The 18,403-nt window shown below is 66.7% G+C and overlaps 1 long non-coding RNA gene across 1 annotated transcript; it reads left to right on the top strand.

The window, feature by feature from the left end:
* The first annotated feature begins 792 nt into the window (after nucleotides 1–792).
* On the top strand, nucleotides 793–18,172 carry LOC138810547 (uncharacterized). Its single transcript, XR_011367155.1, has 3 exons — nucleotides 793–949; nucleotides 15,215–15,331; nucleotides 17,849–18,172. It is a non-coding gene; the product is annotated as an uncharacterized lncRNA (long non-coding RNA).
* The last annotated feature ends 231 nt before the right edge of the window (nucleotides 18,173–18,403 follow it).

Here is an 18,403-nt window from a genome sequence, read left to right as displayed (position 1 = left end):
AGCCGCCCCTCACCGCACGCCAGTGACCTGTGTGCAGGTGTGCTCATGGGGCACTCCTCGGGAACTGGTGGAGTGGCACCGCACTGAGCCTTGAGGTGGCCGGCACAGACTCCGTTCAGTTGCTTTGCCTTTCCTTCTCTGTCCCTCGTGGCCGGAATTCACTCCTCCTGGCTCCCCACTCCAGACCAGCTGTGTCCTCAGCCCCTGAGCGCCTCCATCCAGGGAGGATCCTGTGTGTGGCAGGAGACAGCTGCGTGCCACGCCCAGGCTGTGGCCTCGGGGACCCTGTGTGGCAGCAGCGGGGAGCAGGCGTGTGTGTGGCGTGTGTGTGGCGTGTGTGGCGTGTGTGGCTGGAGAAAGGCCTGGGCTAAGCCCGGCTTCCTGGTCCCCGGGAGAAGGCCTGGCGGTGACCTTGGCCGCTGGCTCTCCCCGGCGCCCGCCCGGCATTTATAGGGGGGAAGAGGGTGCAAGCCAGCTGGCACCGGGCGCGTCCCTATTTCGGTGCACCGTGAGCCCGGCTGTCTTGTAAAACTCACTGCAGTAATTGAATCTGGGCAGGCGTCCTTGACGGGAGCTGTTAAACGTGAGAGCCAAGGGGGACTGGTTTTATGGTGCCTATCCTGAGCCCATCCAGAGAGGCCGGACTGGAGCTTCTGCTGGCCCCGGGGACGGGGGATGGGATGACCCTGGAGGCTGGGGGGGGGCTGCAGGGGGGACGGTCCTTCAGCCATCTCTCCTCCAGCCAAGGTACTGGCTCTGTGCCGGTGTGGGGCGGATCCTGTGCCTGTCTCTCATCTCCTGGGTAGAAAAGAGGGCACCATGGGGACACGGCCCTGGAAGAAGGCAGCCCCCAGAGTCACCGGAGCAAGCCAGGCAGCGTGAGGCCGGTGCGGGGAGGGGTGGAGGGGCTTTTGCTGCTGGCGGCCTGGCACTCGGTGGCTGCACCCAGGTAGGAAGTGCCGTTGGCACAGGAAGGGTGCCCAGCTATGGGGTGACCGGGGACAAGCCGGGGAGCCTCCAGCAAGCTCCTCTCAGAGCAGGGGCGGGGGGCGGAGGTGCGGCTCGCACCCGGCAGGGACCAGGCGGGCGGGGCTGGCGCATTAGTTTCCAAAGGTGTCAGTTAGAAGCTAATTAAAAAAGCTATCTGCAGCGCAGCACTATAAAAGAATCATAAAATCCCAATCTCATTGGTTCCACTCAGCTTCCTCGGGTGCAGATCGCCCCATAAAAGGCAGCGACGTGCCGCTGTCTGTGGTCTGCGTTCCTGGCGCCCTGGTGGCCGTCCTGTGGTGGGGCTGGGGTGGGGTAAAGCTCTGACGAGGGGCAGCGGCTGGCCAGGGCAGTGGTCAGAGTGTGCTGGCCGCAGGGGCAGAGGCTCAAGAACCCCCAGTGCCCCGGGCAGGCTGTGGTCTCCTCTGGGTAAGAGCCAGGCTGCAGGTGGCAAAGCCAGACGCCTGCCAGCCTCCAGCGCTGAGCCGCATGGTGCCCCGTCCTCGGTGGGTGGCTGCCGGGTGGGGGCCAAGGCCTCAGGCAGGACCACTCTGAGTTGTCCTGGGGATGAGCCGGGCTTACAGAGGGGCTGCTCCTCCCCCCCCCCCCGTGCGGAAGACCGGAACACTGGCGCTTTATTGTGCACCTACTGTGTGCAGCTGCATGGAGGAGCCAGGCCCTGCCAGGAAGGCCCAGGAGGGCCTGGGAGGAGCCATGGGCCGGCCACACGGGTCCCCCAGCAACGTCAGGCACCACCTGCTCCTTGACACCGGGCAGGGAGGGTGAGGAGCAGGCCCTGGTCTGGGCCTGGCTCCTGGGTGTGGCCGCTGGGGTCCCCCAGCCCTGGGGACCCCCATCCCTGGGCTCTGTGTGCGAGGCCAGGCCTTGCACAGAGGGCATGTGCTCAAAGGAGTCAGTGCCCAGTGTGCGGCCGCCCTGGTGCGGCCGGGCCCCGGGCCTGGACCACCGCGGTCAGCTGAGGCTCCAGCAGCTGGGCTGGCTACCAGCGGGGCCCTGCCACAGGCACCCGCTGCCTGAGTGGCTGAGGGCTCAGCTGTGGGTGTGCCGGGCCCGTGCTCTGCGCCCGCGGGGGTCGCTCTTCGCCTCTCTGCGCCTCTGGCTCCTCATCTGTGCAAAGGGCTGTCACAGCGGCTGTCCCGCGTGCTCCTCATCCAGGCGCAGGAGCTGTGGCCGCAGAGCACGGCTCCCTCACGCCTGCCCAGTGCAGGGCCGTTCCAGGGCCCCTGGGGCCTCAGCACGGCGGGGCTGAGGGGCACGGGTGGGCATGGGCGGCGTGTGGGGCGAGGCCGTGCCGGTGTGTTCATCCGCAAGGAGGGCCCTGGGCCCCGGTGTCCCTCTGCGTCCCGAGGTCAGACTGGGCTGGGCGTGCAGGGACATGGCTGTCTGTGCTGGGGCACGGCGGGTCACGCGGGAGCCATGCAGGCTGCTCTGCGGCTCTGGAGGCCAGGGGAGGTGGGGAGCTAGGGCTGAAATTCCTTACCAGAGTCTGGGCGGTAAGCAGCCCTGGGGCCCCGGGCTGCCCCTGGGGGGCAGGAGAGGGGGGTGAGGTCCCGCTGGCCTCCGCATGAGCGCTGCACTGAGCCGGCGCAGGCCCCGGCTCTGGGGCTGTGGATGGCTTGAGATGGGCGCCAGGCTCAGGATGGAAGCCGGTAATCCATGGTTGGTCCTGGCTCCAGCTGCCCACGTCGCCATGAGCCCGTGGAAGGGTCTCGTGGAGAAGAGCAGCTCCTGCTGGGCACTGGTGGCACACCTCTGGGCCTAAGTGCGGAGAGGCTTGCGATCCACAGAACCTCAGTTTGAAGCCAACCTGGGCAGAAGTCTTCAAGGTTCCATGTCCAACGAACCAGCAAAAAGCTGGGCTGGAAGTGTGGCTCTGGTGGAGGAGTACCAGCTGAGCAAACCAGCCAAGCCAGTGTGAGGCCCAGAGTTCAAATCAGTGCTGATGGAAGGAAGGAAGGAAGGGAGGAAGGAAGGAAGACAGGAAGGAAGACAGGAAAGAAGGAAGGCAGGAAGGTAGGGAGGAAGGAAGGAAGGAAGGAAGGAAGGAAGGAAGGAAGGAAGGAAGGAAGGAAGGAAGGAAAGAAGAATGGAAGGCAGGCAGGCAGGAAAGCAGGGAGGGAGGAAGGAAGGAAGAATGGAAGGAAAGAAGAATGGAAGGAAGGCAGGAAGGAAGCCAGGCAGGCAGGCAGGAAGGAAGGAAGGAAGAGAGGAAGGAAGGAAGGAAAGAATGGAAGGAAGGAAGGGAAGAAGGAAGACAGGAAAGAAGGAAGGAAGGCAGGCAGGCAGGAAGGCAGGGAGCGAGGAAGGTAGGAAGGATGGAAGGAAAGAAGGAAGGCAGGCAGGAAGGCAGGGAGGGAGGAAGGAAGGAAGGAAGGAAGGAAGGAAGGAAGGAAGGAAGGAAGGAAAGATGGAAGGAAGGAAAGAAGGAAGGCAGGCAGGAAGGCAGGAAGGCAGGAAGGCAGGGAGGGAGGAAGGAAGGAAGGAGGAAGTGGCCAGAGGCCCCGCCCAGAGCGTGTCCCCGCTGTGGGGGAGCCGAGGGCTTGGGAGGCGCCCTGCTCTGGTCTCCGTGGGCACCTGACATGTGCAGGACCACACACGGGACGCCAGACAGTCCCCACGGTGCACTCGGGAGCTGCTCGGAGCGGCCTTGGTGCACTCTGGGAGCTGCTCGGAGCGGCCTTGGTGCGCTCTGGGAGCTGCTCGGAGCGGCCTTACCTTTGCACCGGTTCAGCGAGGCGGGGAGGGCGGCCTCTGCTGGGGCCGCCCCGCGGAGACGTCTCTGGCTCCTCAGATGTTTGGGTGGTGTTCGTCCTGGCAGGCGGAGACCCTGTTACACAGCTCACTTTGCAGACCTTGAAGGTTGGCCTGACAGATCGACACGTGCCGACGCAGTGCCGGGTGCTCACGTCTGGTCTGCGGCTTGGACTTAGGGGTGCCACGGTCCCTCTGGGGCAGGACAGCGCCAGGGCGCGAATGACAAGTGTGAAGTCACCACCACTGGGTGCCCGGCCTGGAGGCTGACGCCAGGAGCCTGCGCTGGCCTGGGATGGGAGGGAGACCCCGTCCACCCTGCCCCAAACACCCAAAGACTGGGGGCGGCAAGGCCACCACGCCCATCCAGCCCTGACGATTCTGCAAGGGTGCAATGGCCGCAGGGTAGGTGCTAAGCTCCCTTCTCTTCCTGCTGCGGGCACCGGGCACCGTGCGGGCCTCCCCTAGCCGGCCTTCGGGTGGAGGTGCTGGGAGCCCGCAGGGGTGACGGAGGAGCAGCAGGGGCAGAGGTGGAAGGTGGAGACCTCAGTGAGGATCGTGGGCTCGGTGGGCTGCTGCCAGCGGAGCCCTGCCTGACCCAGGAAGCGGGGCTCTCGGAGCACCTGCAACTTAGATTCCCTCATGCTGGTTTCTGGAAGCTTCTCTCCTCTGACTGGGTTGGTCTTAAACTCAGTGAGTGTGTGGACGCAGGTGCTGGGGACCTGAACACAGGACCCTCTGAGCCCCGAGTCCCTGTGTGGTCACAGCCGCAGACCCTGCGGGGAGATTCGTGGCCAGGTGGCAGCATTGTTCCTCTGACACATGGGTGCTGCGGGCAGTGGCCAGACGGGGAGGAGGCCAGACGGGGAGGAGGCCGGACGGGGAGGAGGCCGGACGGGGAGGAGGCCAGACGGGGAGGAGGCCGGACGGGGAGGAGGCCGGACGGGGAGGAGGCCGGACGGGGAGGAGGCCAGCCCGGGGAGGAGGCCAGACGGGGAGGAGGCCAGACGGGGAGGAGGCCAGACGGGGAGGAGGCCGGACGGGGAGGAGGCTGGACGGGGAGGAGGCCGGACGGGGAGGAGGCCAGCCCGGGGAGGTGGCCAGACGGGGAGGAGGCCAGACGGGGAGGAGGCCAGACGGGGAGGAGGCCAGACGGGGAGGAGGCCGGACGGGGAGGAGGCCGGACGGGGAGGAGGCCAGACGGGGAGGTGGCCAGACGGGGAGGAGGCCAGACGGGGAGGAGGCCAGCCTGGGGAGGTGGCCAGACGGGGAGGTGGCCAGACGGGGAGGTGGCCAGACGGGGAGGTGGCCAGACGGGGAGGAGGCCAGCCCGGGGAGGAGGCCAGCCCGGGGAGGTGGCCAGACGGGGAGGTGGCCAGACGGGGAGGTGGCCAGACGGGGAGGAGGCCAGACGGGGAGGAGGCCAGACGGGGAGGAGGCCGGACGGGGAGGAGGCCAGACGGGGAGGAGGCCAGACGGGGAGGTGGCCAGACGGGGAGGAGGCCAGACGGGGAGGAGGCCGGACGGGGAGGAGGCCGGACGGGGAGGAGGCCAGACGGGGAGGTGGCCAGACGGGGAGGTGGCCAGACGGGGAGGTGGCCAGACGGGGAGGTAGCCGGTCTGGGAGGTGGCCGGTCTGGGAGGTGGCTGGTCTGGGAGGTGGCTGGTCTGGGAGGTGCTGGTCTGGGATGTGGCTGGTCTGGGAGGTGGTTGGTCTGGGAGGTGGCTGGTCTGGGAGGTGGCTGGTCTGGGGAGATGGCCGGTCTGGGATGTGGCTGGTCTGGGAGGTGGTTGGTCTGGGAGGTGGCTGGTCTGGGAGGTGGCTGGTCTGGGGAGATGGCCGGTCTGGGATGTGGCTGGTCTGGGAGGTGGCTGGTCTGGGAGGTGCTGGTCTGGGAGGTGCTGGTCTGGGAGGTGCTGGTCTGGGAGGTGCTGGTCTGGGAGGTGGCTCTTCTGGGAGGTGTCTGGTCTGGGGAGGTGTCTGGTCTGGGGTGGTAGCTGGTCTGGGAGGTGGCCGGCCCGGGAGGTGACTGATCTGGGGAGATGGCCAGCCAGGTGGGGACGGGAGGTGAGAACAAGGCCTTGGCCTCCTGCAGAGTCCGGCAGTTCTTCTCGGCCTTCGGAACAAATCTGTCTCTTTCTGGAAGCACGGCTTTGGTGTTGCCCGCACGGCGGTTTGCCATAGATTCTAAAATGTTTCATAAACATTTGGCCTCCAGTCTCCAGGGCTCCTTTTGGGCTTCCTCATGGAGAGGGGGGTGTTTTCACCTGGTACCTGGGAAACCGCAAGCCGGATGGGCAGTGTGGGCTCCCGCGTCCCTCAGGGTGGCCTCACCGGTCCCTGGAGATGTCCCCTGTCCCACATGGTGGTTCTACTGCGCCGTCAGAGGGGCTTTGGCAGGAGGGAGGAGAAGGCGTCCGTGCACAAAGCGCCCTGGGCTCCTCAGGACAGTCCTGAGGCCAGGCAGGCCGTGATCAGAGGTTGGACACCCGTGCTGAGGGCCCAGGCTTCAGTCTTGGGCCTTGATGCCTGTGTCTCTAAAGGGCGCCAGAAGTGGCAGCATTGCAAGGTCGAGTGGCGTGGAGCTCGGGGAGCGTCGGGATGTCCAGTGAATGTGCTGCCCCGGAGGCCAGCCGCTGCCTCCCAGGGGAGCGCTGGGCGGGGTGGAGGTGGGGTGGGTGCTGTCCAGGACACGCTGGGGTCCAGGCAGCACAGAGGCACCGAGAAGGCCCCCCAGCAGCTTCTCAGGAAGCTGAGAAGGTGCGGGGTGGCACCTTGCCCCGAGCAGGCATGCTGGCCCGCGCCCTGCGTCTGGCCAGACCCCTCGGGCTGAACTGAAGCGTGTTCCTGGGGAGCGGAGTCCCGTGCCCCCTGGTGGGGCTGAGCTGGCACTGATCAGGGAGACCACTCTGCTGCGTGCTGACCGGGGCCACGGGTCGGGGCGGTATAGCCAGACACCCAGAAACCTTCGGGGCTTCAGAGCAAGCGTCCTGGGCCAGGCAGAGGCGTGGCGGGGACAGTGACCAGGAGGGCTGTCCGGGTGCCCACCTTGCTCAGGCCAGGGGAAGGGCCCGCGTGGCCCAGGAGGCAGGGAAGGCCCTCCCGGCTCCCGTCACCCTGGAGATAGAGAGCCAGGCTGGCGCTAGGACTGACTTAAATGAGCGCTAGATGGTGAGCCTGGCCTCAGGCAGGTGCAGCCCGGCCCGGCCCAGCCCTGCCCTGCCCGGGGAGTGCAGGACTCCCTCCCACCCTCCACCCTCCACCCTCCACCCTCCACCCTCCCACCCTCCATCCCTCCACCCTCCACCCTCCACCCTCCATCCCTCCACCCTCCATCCCTCCATCCCTCCATCCCTCCACCCTCCACCCTCCACCCTCCGCCCCTCCACCCTCCACCCTCCACCCTCCACCCCTCACCCTCCACCCTCCACCCTCCACCCTCCACCCCTCCACCCTCCACCCTCCACCCTCCGACCCCTCACCCTCCACCCTCCACCCTCCACCCTCCATCCCTCCACCCTCCACCCTCCACCCTCCATCCCTCCACCCTCCACCCTCCATCCCTCCACCCTCCCACCCTCCACCCTCCACCCTCCATCCCTCCACCCTCCACCCTCCACCCCTCCACCCTCCATCCCTCCACCCTCCACCCTCCATCCCTCCACCCTCCACCCTCCACCCTCCACCCCTCCACCCTCCATCCCTCCACCCTCCACCCTCCCACCCTCCACCCTCCATCCCTCCCACCCTCCACCCTCCACCCTCCACCCCTCCACCCTCCATCCCTCCACCCTCCCACCCTCCACCCTCCACCCTCCCACCCTCCACCCTCCACCCTCCATCCCTCCACCCTCCACCCTCCATCCCTCCACCCTCCATCCTCCATCCCTCCATCCCTCCACCCTCCACCACTCCCACCCTCCCACCCTCCACCCCTCCCACCCTCCCAACCTCCACCCTCCACCCTCCATCCCTCCACCCTCCACCCTCCATCCCTCCACCCTCCATCCTCCACCCCTCCACCCTCCACCCTCCACCCCTCCCACCCTCCCACCCTCCACCCTCCACCCTCCATCCCTCCATCCCTCCACCCTCCCACCCTCCACCCTCCATCCCTCCCACCCTCCACCCTCCATCCCTCCACCCTCCACCCTCCACCCTCCCACCCTCCACCCTCCCACCCTCCCACCCTCCACCCCTCCACCCCTCCCACCCTCCATCCCTCCACCCTCCCACCCTCCACCCTCCACCCTCCACCCTCCACCCTCCCACCCTCCACCCTCCATCCCTCCACCCTCCACCCTCCACCCTCCCACCCTCCACCCTCCCACCCTCCCACCCTCCACCCCTCCACCCCTCCCACCCTCCATCCCTCCACCCTCCCACCCTCCACCCTCCACCCTCCACCCTCCACCCTCCCACCCTCCACCCTCCGCCCCTCCCACCCTCCATCCCTCCACCCTCCCACCCTCCATCCCTCCACCCTCCACCCTCCATCCCTCCACCCTCCCACCCTCCCACCCTCCACCCTCCACCCTCCATCCCTCCACCCTCCACCCTCCACCCTCCATCCCTCCACCCTCCCACCCTCCATCCCTCCACCCTCCCACCCTCCATCCCTCCACCCTCCCACCCTCCATCCCTCCACCCTCCCACCCTCCCACCCTCCATCCCTCCACCCTCCCACCCTCCATCCCTCCACCCTCCACCCTCCACCCCTCCACCCTCCGCCCCTCCACCCTCCGCCCCTCCACCCTCCACCCTCCACCCTCCATCCCTCCACCCTCCACCCTCCATCCCTCCACCCTCCCACCCTCCACCCTCCACCCTCCATCCCTCCACCCTCCACCCTCCACCCCTCCACCCTCCATCCCTCCACCCTCCACCCTCCATCCCTCCACCCTCCACCCTCCACCCTCCACCCTCCACCCCTCCACCCTCCATCCCTCCACCCTCCACCCTCCCACCCTCCACCCTCCATCCCTCCCACCCTCCACCCTCCACCCTCCACCCCTCCACCCTCCATCCCTCCACCCTCCCACCCTCCACCCTCCACCCTCCATCCCTCCACCCTCCACCCTCCATCCCTCCACCCTCCATCCTCCATCCCTCCATCCCTCCACCCTCCACCACTCCCACCCTCCCACCCTCCACCCCTCCCACCCTCCCACCCTCCACCCTCCACCCTCCATCCCTCCACCCTCCACCCTCCATCCCTCCACCCTCCATCCTCCACCCCTCCACCCTCCACCCTCCACCCCTCCCACCCTCCCACCCTCCACCCTCCACCCTCCATCCCTCCATCCCTCCACCCTCCCACCCTCCACCCTCCATCCCTCCCACCCTCCACCCTCCATCCCTCCACCCTCCACCCTCCACCCTCCCACCCTCCACCCTTCCCACCCTCCCACCCTCCACCCCTCCACCCCTCCCACCCTCCATCCCTCCACCCTCCCACCCTCCACCCTCCACCCTCCACCCTCCACCCTCCCACCCTCCACCCTCCGCCCCTCCCACCCTCCATCCCTCCACCCTCCCACCCTCCATCCCTCCACCCTCCCACCCTCCATCCCTCCACCCTCCCACCCTCCACCCTCCACCCTCCATCCCTCCACCCTCCACCCTCCACCCTCCATCCCTCCACCCTCCCACCCTCCATCCCTCCACCCTCCCACCCTCCATCCCTCCACCCTCCACCACCCTCCATCCCTCCACCCTCCCACCCTCCCACCCTCCATCCCTCCACCCTCCCACCCTCCATCCCTCCACCCTCCACCCTCCACCCCTCCACCCTCCGCCCCTCCACCCTCCGCCCCTCCACCCTCCACCCTCCACCCTCCACCCTCCACCCTCCATCCCTCCACCCTCCCACCCTCCACCCTCCACCCTCCACCCTCCACCCTCCACCCTCCACCCTCCATCCCTCCACCCTCCATCCCTCCATCCCTCCATCCCTCCACCCTCCACCCTCCACCCTCCGCCCCTCCACCCTCCACCCTCCACCCTCCGCCCCTCCCACCCCCCTGCACCTGCCTGAGACTGCAGCCGGGTGGGAGCCTGTCCTGCCTGGTCTCGTAAATCTCACCATTTACAGCTATTGATGGCACGAACATGGCCTATTGATCGGAGTCCAGGGCTGGCCAGGCAGCGCGTGGACGGGCGGGTGGCCGCCGCCGGGTGTGATGAATTGGCAGATCTAGGGCCTTGCTCTCCGACAAGTGATTGTTTCAGTGAAAATGAGAAATAACGATCCGGGCTGGAAGTGGATTATTGAGAAAGACATCCCGCCACCGCGATCACCCTGCCATTCTCGTGGCCGGGTGTCCAGGGAGAGGCGTGCCCCAGGCCCCCCTCCCCAGGCCAGGCGGGGAGCTGCGTGGGGATCACAGAAGTCGGGCACAGGCATGGTGCCCACCCTTAGCACAGAAGGCGGCCCCGGTGGGCAAGGTGGGGGGCGTTTTCCTGGCTTCTGGGGGGACTCTGGTGGCCAGGTGGGCCTAGAGAATGAAGGATGTGAGTGGATACTGTCCACCAGTGACCGCGGTGCTCTTGCCTGGCCCATGCCGCTGTCCGCGGCTCCTGCCGCCTCGGGCCCGCGGTCGCTGCTCTAGACCCCTAAGCTGCTGCTGACGTCTGGGGGCTTCGAGTTCCCCCGAGTGGTGTGAACTACAGATGTCCCCATACGGATGGATGCCTGAGGAGCCAGAGCAGTCTCCTCCTCCCCTCCCTCCGTCCCCCCCCCTGTGCTTTCCTCCCTCACTTGCTCTCCCCTTCTCCCCCTTCTTTCCTCCTCTCCTTTCCCTCCTCTCCAGTACTGGTCTATTTCAGGAACCCCAGGAAACCCGTGCAGCCTCCGGCAGTGGGGGCTGGGCCTGAGGTGATGGTGGGGTTGGAGAGGCCAGCTGGTGCTCAGGGCTGGGCATGCTGGGGGGGCCTGCTGCCGCTGCCCTGAGGCTGGGCAGGGCACGGAGCCGCTCATTCCTTCCCCGCTGTCGGCAGCTCCCGGGGCGCGCGGCGCGGTGCGGCAGGGGTTAAGGCAGGAAGCGCCTCGCAGAGTGGTGCTCAGAAAACGTGGTGCTGCTGTGATGTCATGCTAATTCCATTTCGGGAGCATTTAATCTCATTTGCCGTGACTGCTCCTGGCCCAGGGTGAGTCACGAGGCTCTGCAGGCCCGAGGGCAGACGCCCAGGGCACTGCGTGGGGACAGAGCTCCGCCTCTGGGTGAGACAGGATGGCTTGGTATCCTCTCCTTGGAACTCTCCAGAAACAGGCCCGCTTGTCCATGCTCCTTTGTGGGGTTCACTCATTGCTCAGGCCCCAGGGCAAAGGCCCGAGCGGGGAGCTCCAGGGCAGGGACTCCTGAGAGCTGGCCAGGGAGAGGGGCGGCCATGTGCGCCTGCGGTGCTTGCGGCAGGCATGGTGGCACACGGGGAGGCTGGGTCGCTCAGACCGTCCGCAGGGCCAGACAGAGGGCATCAGCTGGTGGGGGTGCCGGAGAGGAGCAGGCAGGGCCTGCAGGGAGAGAAGGGGGAAGACCACGGCTTAGCTTTGAAGGGCCAATGAGAAGCTGAGAAGTTGGGCAGGGGGTACAGCTGTGGGGACGGGGAGGCTGGGCATGGGGGCACGACTGTGGGGAGGAGGCTGGGCACAGGCTATGGGGAGGGGAGGCTGGGCACAGCTGTGGGGACGGGGAGGCTGGGCATGGGGGCACGGCTGTGGGGAGGAGGCTGGGCACAGGCTGTGGGGAGGAGGCTGGGCACAGGCTGTGGGGAGGAGGCTGGGCACAGGCTGTGGGGAGGAGGCTGGGCACAGGCTGTGGGGAGGGGAGGCTGGGCACGGCTGTGGGGACAGGAGGCTGGGCACAGCTGTGGGGACAGGAGGCTGGGCACGGGGGTACGGCTGTGGGGAGGGGAGGCTGGGCACGGGCTGTGGGGACAGGAGGCTGGGCACGGGCTGTGGGGAGGGGAGGCTGGGCACGGGGGCACGGCTGTGGGGAGGGGAGGCTGGGCACGGGGGCACGGCTGTGGGGAGGGGAGGCTGGGCATGGGCTATGGGGAGGGGAGGCTGGGCACGGCTGTGGGGAGGGGAGGCTGGGCACGGGCTGTGGGGAGGGGAGGCTGGGCACGGGGGCACGGCTGTGGGATGGGGAGGCTGGGCACGGCTGTGGGGACAGGAGGCTGGGCATGGGCTGTGGGGAGGGGAGGCTGGGCATGGGCTGTGGGGAGGGGAGGCTGGGCATGGGCTGTGGGGAGGAGGCTGGGCACGGCTGTGGGGACAGGAGGCTGGGCATGGGCTGTGGGGAGGGGAGGCTGGGCATGGGCTGTGGGGAGGGGAGGCTGGGCACGGCTGTGGGGACAGGAGGCTGGGCACGGGGCACAGGCCTGCAGGACTGCTCGGATGCCAGGGACTTTGCAGCCCTCAGCTCAGGAGGCCCAAGGCCCTGTGCCACCTGTGCCTTCAGTGGCACAGGATGAAAAGAGCCTGCTTTCTGGGTGCGTGTCCTGGCCGCCCCTGCACAGCCCGTGGCTGGACACAGGAGACCGGACCGCACTGTGCCCTCCAGAGGGAAAGGAAACATTCCCAGAAGCACTGCTCCAGAGTGAGGGAGCCGGGGGGGGGGGGGGGGGGGAAGGGGCCGGGGGGGAGGGGGCCCAGGGGAAAGAAAGGGGGCCGGGGGGAGGGGGCCCAGGGGAAAGAAAGGGGGCGGGGGGGAGAAGGGGGCCGGGGGGGGGAAGAGGGTCCGGGGGGGGGCAGGGGGCCCGGGGGAGGGAAGGGGGCCCAGGGGAAAGAAAGGGGGCCGGGGGGGGGAAGAGGGTGGGGGGGCCAGGGGGCCCGGGGGGAGGGAAGGGAGCCCAGGGGAGGGAGGGGGCCCGGGGGGAGGGCAGGGAGGAGCTACTGGATGCGCAGCACTGGCTTACAGAAAGCCCATTGGCTGAGGTGGGTGTGGGCCAGGTTGGCGTGGCCCTGGCCTCTGGGTCAGGATGAGGCCGAGGCCCTGCGGGGACCGTGGTCGGATCTGGCCCGTGTGGGCCCCGTGGGCGCCCCGCACGCTGCCTGCTTCCGCCCCCCGGCCTGCCTCTTCCTGAACTGGCAGGAATTTCCTTCAGCCAAAGTCCCCAAGGCTGCAGGGGTCTGCAGGCTTGGAGTGGGTGTGGACCACAGCCCCAAGAAGGCCACCAAGCCCTGGGGCCTGGCCTGAGGGACCCCAGCCTTCTAGGCAGAGGCCTCCAAGCTTCCAAGAAACTTCTGTCAGTTCATACTTGGGCCTGGGCCTGGCTGGGGCTGGGGGCTCAGAGGAGAGCTGTGTCCCAGCCCGTGGGGTCCCCGCAAGGCCCTCAGGCCCCTGTGTGGAGGGCTGGGGGCTGTGGTGCACACAGAGGGACTCTGTGGAGGGCAGCCTGGCCAGGGCCCCTGTGGACCTGCAGGAGTTCGGGGGCTCCCACGCGTCCTGGCAGGGGCTGAGGTCTAGAAGGGGCTGGAGACGCTTGTCCTTGTCCGAGCTAGCTTCTAACACCTGGCGGAGCAGGTGGCCCAGCAGGTGAACCTGGCCCGGGCCTGGAGATTCCAGAGCCTCACAGCTAGATTGAGAATCACAGGTGTGCACACGTCACACCCCATGCCCGGCCTGGTACCCTGGTACCTGGGGGAGAACTCTGGAGAGCAGGATCTACACCCTGAGCCCTTCCAAGGTCACAGCCGGACCTGGGGGCCCCTGGTGTCTCCACAGAGGCTCCCTCCACCAGTCCTGGGTCCGCGGCCGCAGAGGCCCCCCTTGGTGGCCGAGCCGTCCTAACCCAGGCCGCCGAGCTACAGGCAGGCACCAGGCTGGGCGGGATCCGGGGCGGTGCCGTCGGCTCCTGGCTGTGTGACTCAGAGATTCAGGTGGTGTGGCGGAGGGCACGGCTCTGAGATCTGTGGGCTCCTCTCTGTGTGGACAGCATGGCGGGGTGACAGGGTGAGCGGGTGAGGAGGGCTTTGGGGGAGCAGGCTCTGCTGTTATTAGATCATCTCATTTGCAAATAATAAATGTCAGCGAGCAGGAGACCCTCCGCGGACCCCTGAGGAGGCAAACGCAGCCTTTGTCTGCCTCTGCCCCTTATTAGAACAGCCTCAGAGCCGGGAAGATAAACAAGACAATTAAATATAAATGATGTCATCTCCCTCACTCATTCGCATTAATGAGGCGCCAGGGCCCAGGCGGAAGCTGGAAATGCCGAATCCGATTAAAAAGCGACCAAGAGGCGGCGTGGACCCAGGGCCCGGGTCACCTGGTCGCTGAGACCCTCTGGGTGGCTTTCACAGGGGCTGCGTTTAACCAGCGAGCGTTCACTGTCCCATCTTGAGCCCCCTCGTTGATGGGGACGAGGCACCCGGGTGAGAAGGAATGGCCCTAGTTCCAGGCCAGACATTCTACGCGCCGCCCCGTGGGGAGACGCAGGCCGTGGCCAGCGCCCGGGGCGGGGCGCCCTCCCTCCAGGGCCGCCAGGGCCCGGGCCAGCGCCCTCCTTCTCGGCTCGCAGGGCAGGATGGCAGCGGTGTCCTGGTGGTGCTCACTGCCCGGCCTTCCCAGCCTTGTGGGCTGGTCCCTGTGCCGAGGCCTGGGCCTCCACGCGTCCTGCATTCCCGGGGGCCCCTCTGAGCCTCCCGTGGGGCCCTGCACCCTGCTGCCTGCAGCCACCGACTGCCCTCCTGTGTACCCGCGAGTCACGGGGACCCTGTGGCAACCCAACCGCCAGGAGGCCCCGCCTCACTGGAGGAGCCCCGGCCCGGTGACTTCCTCCCAGGGCCTCGGAGCCGAGGGGCCGCATCTGCCCGTCTGCGTGGCCTCCAGCCCATGTTTCCCAGACCCTCTGTGATGCCCAGGGGGAAACACAGTCCCAGGGAGAAGGTGTCTGTACTTGTGGAGCACCGGCTTCTCCCCGTGGGTGCTATCCAGGCATGCACAAGACCGCCCTGCCGGGCTCCGGCAGCCTGGGGACAGGGAGCTGGGGCACACCGGGCCCGTGCTGGACCTTGCGCGGCTCTCTGCCCACCTGCCCCCCCAGGGAGGATGTCCTTGGGCACCGGCGAGCGTGTCTGTCGCCCTGTTGCCTCGGGCCTGGACCGCGGTGGGCGCTCCGCTCCTGTGGTGCGGTTTCACCACGAGGGTGCCGAGCCTTGCGAGATGGATTCTCTGCAGACGATCGCGTTGCCTTGTGCTTTTTATTCCTTAGCCTGTTAACATAGTGAGTGACAATGGTTGGTTTTCAAATGCTAAGTCAGCCTCAAATTGCGGAATAAAACCTTTGGTCATGGTGGATAAATCTTTTTATGCACTGCTGGCTTCTATTTGCAAATATGTTGTTAGAAGTTTTGAGTCTGTGTTCATGGGGCTGCAGTCTGTAGTTTGATCTCTCTTGGGCGTATGATTGGCAGATTTTGTTTCCTCTGAGATTTGTTTTGGATCATAGGTTGCGCTGTTTTACAGTGGAGGAACGTGAGCGAGTGCACGGTGCACACCTTTCAACCTCAGCACCGGGAGTTCAAGGCAGGGCTGGCGTAACTAAACAAGCAGGCGAAAAGATCAGGTGGGTGGCCTTGCTTGTGGGTGGAAAGGTTGTTCTGTTTACTTAGGGGACGGACGGCGGTCTGTCCTCTCTGCCTGGCCTCGCTGGGGTCCGTGGTCTTGGGATCAGCACGATTCACAGAAGGATGAGTGAGAGGGGAGAGCAGATAGATCTGCGGAGAAGGGCAGAGCCTGGCGCCCAGGTCTGAGGACCGGCTCTGCCCCTGTGCCCTGTCCTGGCAGGGGACGTCTCCAGGGCAAGACAGAGTGTGCCGTGGCCCGCTGGAGGAAGGGACTGACCGGATGCGCGGCCACCAGGGTCACCCTGCTTCCCTGCTGCTGCCCGCCGCCCTGGCCCAGCTCCGGGTCTCCCGCGCCCGCCCGCCCATAGCCCGGTCATGCCACACGCCTGAGCGAGGTTGTAATTGGAAAGCCTGACCAAGGGCTTAAATTAAAAATCAAATACTAGAGCACCAGTGCTGTTTAGATGACTAAAATTAAAACCTAATTGAATTTTCCCAGGGAAAAATATCTTGTGGAAATTTAATTACGGAAGCAAAAGACAGGGTTTTTAAAAATAGATATATATGGTTTTTAATTCAGGGTTATTTGCAAAGCAAGCTGCTGGGAGGAGGAGGGAAACAGAGAGGCCCATGGGGGCCTTGGGCTGCAGAGCCGGGCAGGCTCTCCAGGGCCGGGCAGGGTCTCCAGGGCCCGGCAGGGTCTCCAGGGCCGGGCAGGGTCTCCAGGGCCGGGCAGGCTCAGGGCCGGGCAGGGTCTCCAGGGCAGGGCAGGGTCTCCAGGGCCGGGCAGGCTCAGGGCCCGGCAGGGTCTCCAGGGCTGGGCAGGTTCAGGGCCGGGCAGGCTCAGGGCCCGGCAGGGTCTCCAGGGCTGGGCAGGTTCAGGGCCGGGCAGGCTCAGGGCAGGGTCTCCAGGGCAGGGGAGGGTCTCCAGGGCAGGGCAGGCTCAGGGCCGGGCAGGCTCAGGGCCCGGCAGGGTCTCCAGGGCTGGGCAGGTTCAGGGCCGGGCAGGCTCAGGGCAGGGTCTCCAGGGCAGGGGAGGGTCTCCAGGGCAGGGCAGGCTCAGGGCGGGGCAGGGTCTCCAGGGCAGGGCAGGCTCAGGGCCGGGCAGGCTCAGGGCCGGGCAGGGTCTCCAGGGCAGGGCAGGGTCTCCAGGGCCGGGCAGGGTCTCTAGGGCCGGGCAGCACCCTCACTGTGGCCATGCAACGGCAGGCCACATGTCCCTTCTTTCTTCTGCGTGGGAAAGGCAGTGCTGACGAGGCTCCATGCTCCTGCACCAGGCTGACTCTGTGAGCACGCCTGTGGACCGCCACAGCAGCCCACGCCAGTGGTGGCCACCACTGGCCCTGGGGGGTGGCAAGGCCACGCTGGACACGGAAGCTTCCGGCACTGCAGAGCGGCTCTGAGCGGCGGTTCCCAGGATTGTGCTGCCAAGGCCGGGCCAGGGCTGCCGCACAGCTGGAGCCGGCGTGTGTCAGGAAGGAGCTTCCTCACTGTGCCCCAAGGTCTGCTCTGCGGTCACCCAGCCTCAGGCACGGGGCTTCTCCATGCTGGCCCTGTGCGGTCTCCAAGGACTCAGCACCTCTCGGTGTGGCCTGAGCCCTCCCGCCCCTCCCTGCCCCTCCCCTCCCCTCCCCTTTCTCTCTGCTCCTTCCCTTCCCCTTCTCCCTCCTCCCTGGTTCCCCTGGGGTGGCTCCTCAGTTTGGGGGCTCTGCTGGTTCTTGGGGTGAGTGGGGGACAGTGAGCAGAGCAGGGGTGAGGTTGAGCACAGCCCACCTCGGTCTTCCAGGTCCCCCGGGAGGACCACTTCCTGCCCGTCCGCTGACGGTGTGGCCCACCGTGCTGGGCTCCTGCTGGAGGGGAGGACGGCCTGGCGGAGGGGGCTCGGGGAAGGGGAGAGATGTGAAGGAAAAAACGTCTGGTTGCTGCAGCAGAGCCCTGACCGCAGAGCCTCCTCCCCTCCCCAGAGTGAATCGGTCTCCGAATTCACCAGCCTCCACACTTGAAGTGCACAGAGGGAAAAATATGGGTTTTAAATGCGTAGAACCTTTTTACTGGGGACATTCGCCAAGGATAATCTTCCATTGCGAATAAAAAAATAAGGGGGAAAAAAAGCCTTTCTGAAGGCCAGCTCCCTGGAGGGCACCGGGCTGCGCCCCGGGGGAGGCCGGGGACAGACAGCGCACCCCAGCCTCAGGGGTCCCCTCCCCGGGGCCACGGCTGGCCCTCACCCACCTCTGCCCAGACCAAGGCTACATCCTAGGGAGCAGGGTGCCCGGCAGATGGGAGGAGAATGGAGGGAGGGGCTGGGAGCGGCCCGAACCCCGCAGGAGAGGGCAAAGCGTCCAGGGCCTGGGCCGGCGGGCTGGCAAGCAGGGCTTGCCTGGCCTGGGCGCTGCACCCACCGGGTGGGCTGTGGACGGGTCTCAAGGAGGACTTTTTGAAATTTTTTTCAGACCCTGCCTCAGAGATAGTGACGCCTCTTAAAATGTGGTAATTAAAACCCTCTCTGTTCACAGCAATAAATCCACGCCGCAGCACAACTTTCCTGCAAAACGACCTTGCAGCCTGATGCTTTCCGGAGCGGGGTTACGCTCTCCCACCTTGCGGCTGGACACGCGGACCACGGGCCCGGCCTTCCCAGGATCCCAGCTCACACCACCCCTCGCTCGGGTCAGCCGCAGGCCTGGCACCGTGGCCGGGCTCCCAGGCCCGGAGGCCCGCCCCACCCGCCTCCCTGGGCCTTCTTCCCCAGGAGCACGCACCGGGCTTTTTAAGTGGTTTAAGAAAGCACGGAGGTTTAATGTATTACAGGAATATAATTGCATTTTTATTGCTCATTACTTCTAAGTTAATTACATAGCAACTGCAGTATCGACATCAGGTGAAGCCATGGACGTCCGGGATATGGGCTGCAGCCTGGCTGGGTTTGGGGGGCCTTGTGGGTCCCAGCCGGGCTCAGGGGCGCAGGGGGCCGAGGCTGCCCGTGGGGCCGGCCCTGCAGCCCCGTCTGCAGCAGGACTGCAGCAGGAGGGGCCGACTGGGCTGAACTTCCACGAAGCTCTGCCTTGGCC

The sequence above is a fragment of the Dipodomys merriami genome, unplaced genomic scaffold, assembly GCF_024711535.1.
Source record: "Dipodomys merriami isolate MVZ:Mamm:240054 unplaced genomic scaffold, mDipMer1.0.p SCAF_50, whole genome shotgun sequence".
NCBI lineage: Eukaryota > Metazoa > Chordata > Mammalia > Rodentia > Heteromyidae > Dipodomys > Dipodomys merriami.
The sequence above is the reverse complement of the archived record's forward strand: the minus strand, read 5'-3'. Positions and strand labels throughout refer to the sequence as shown.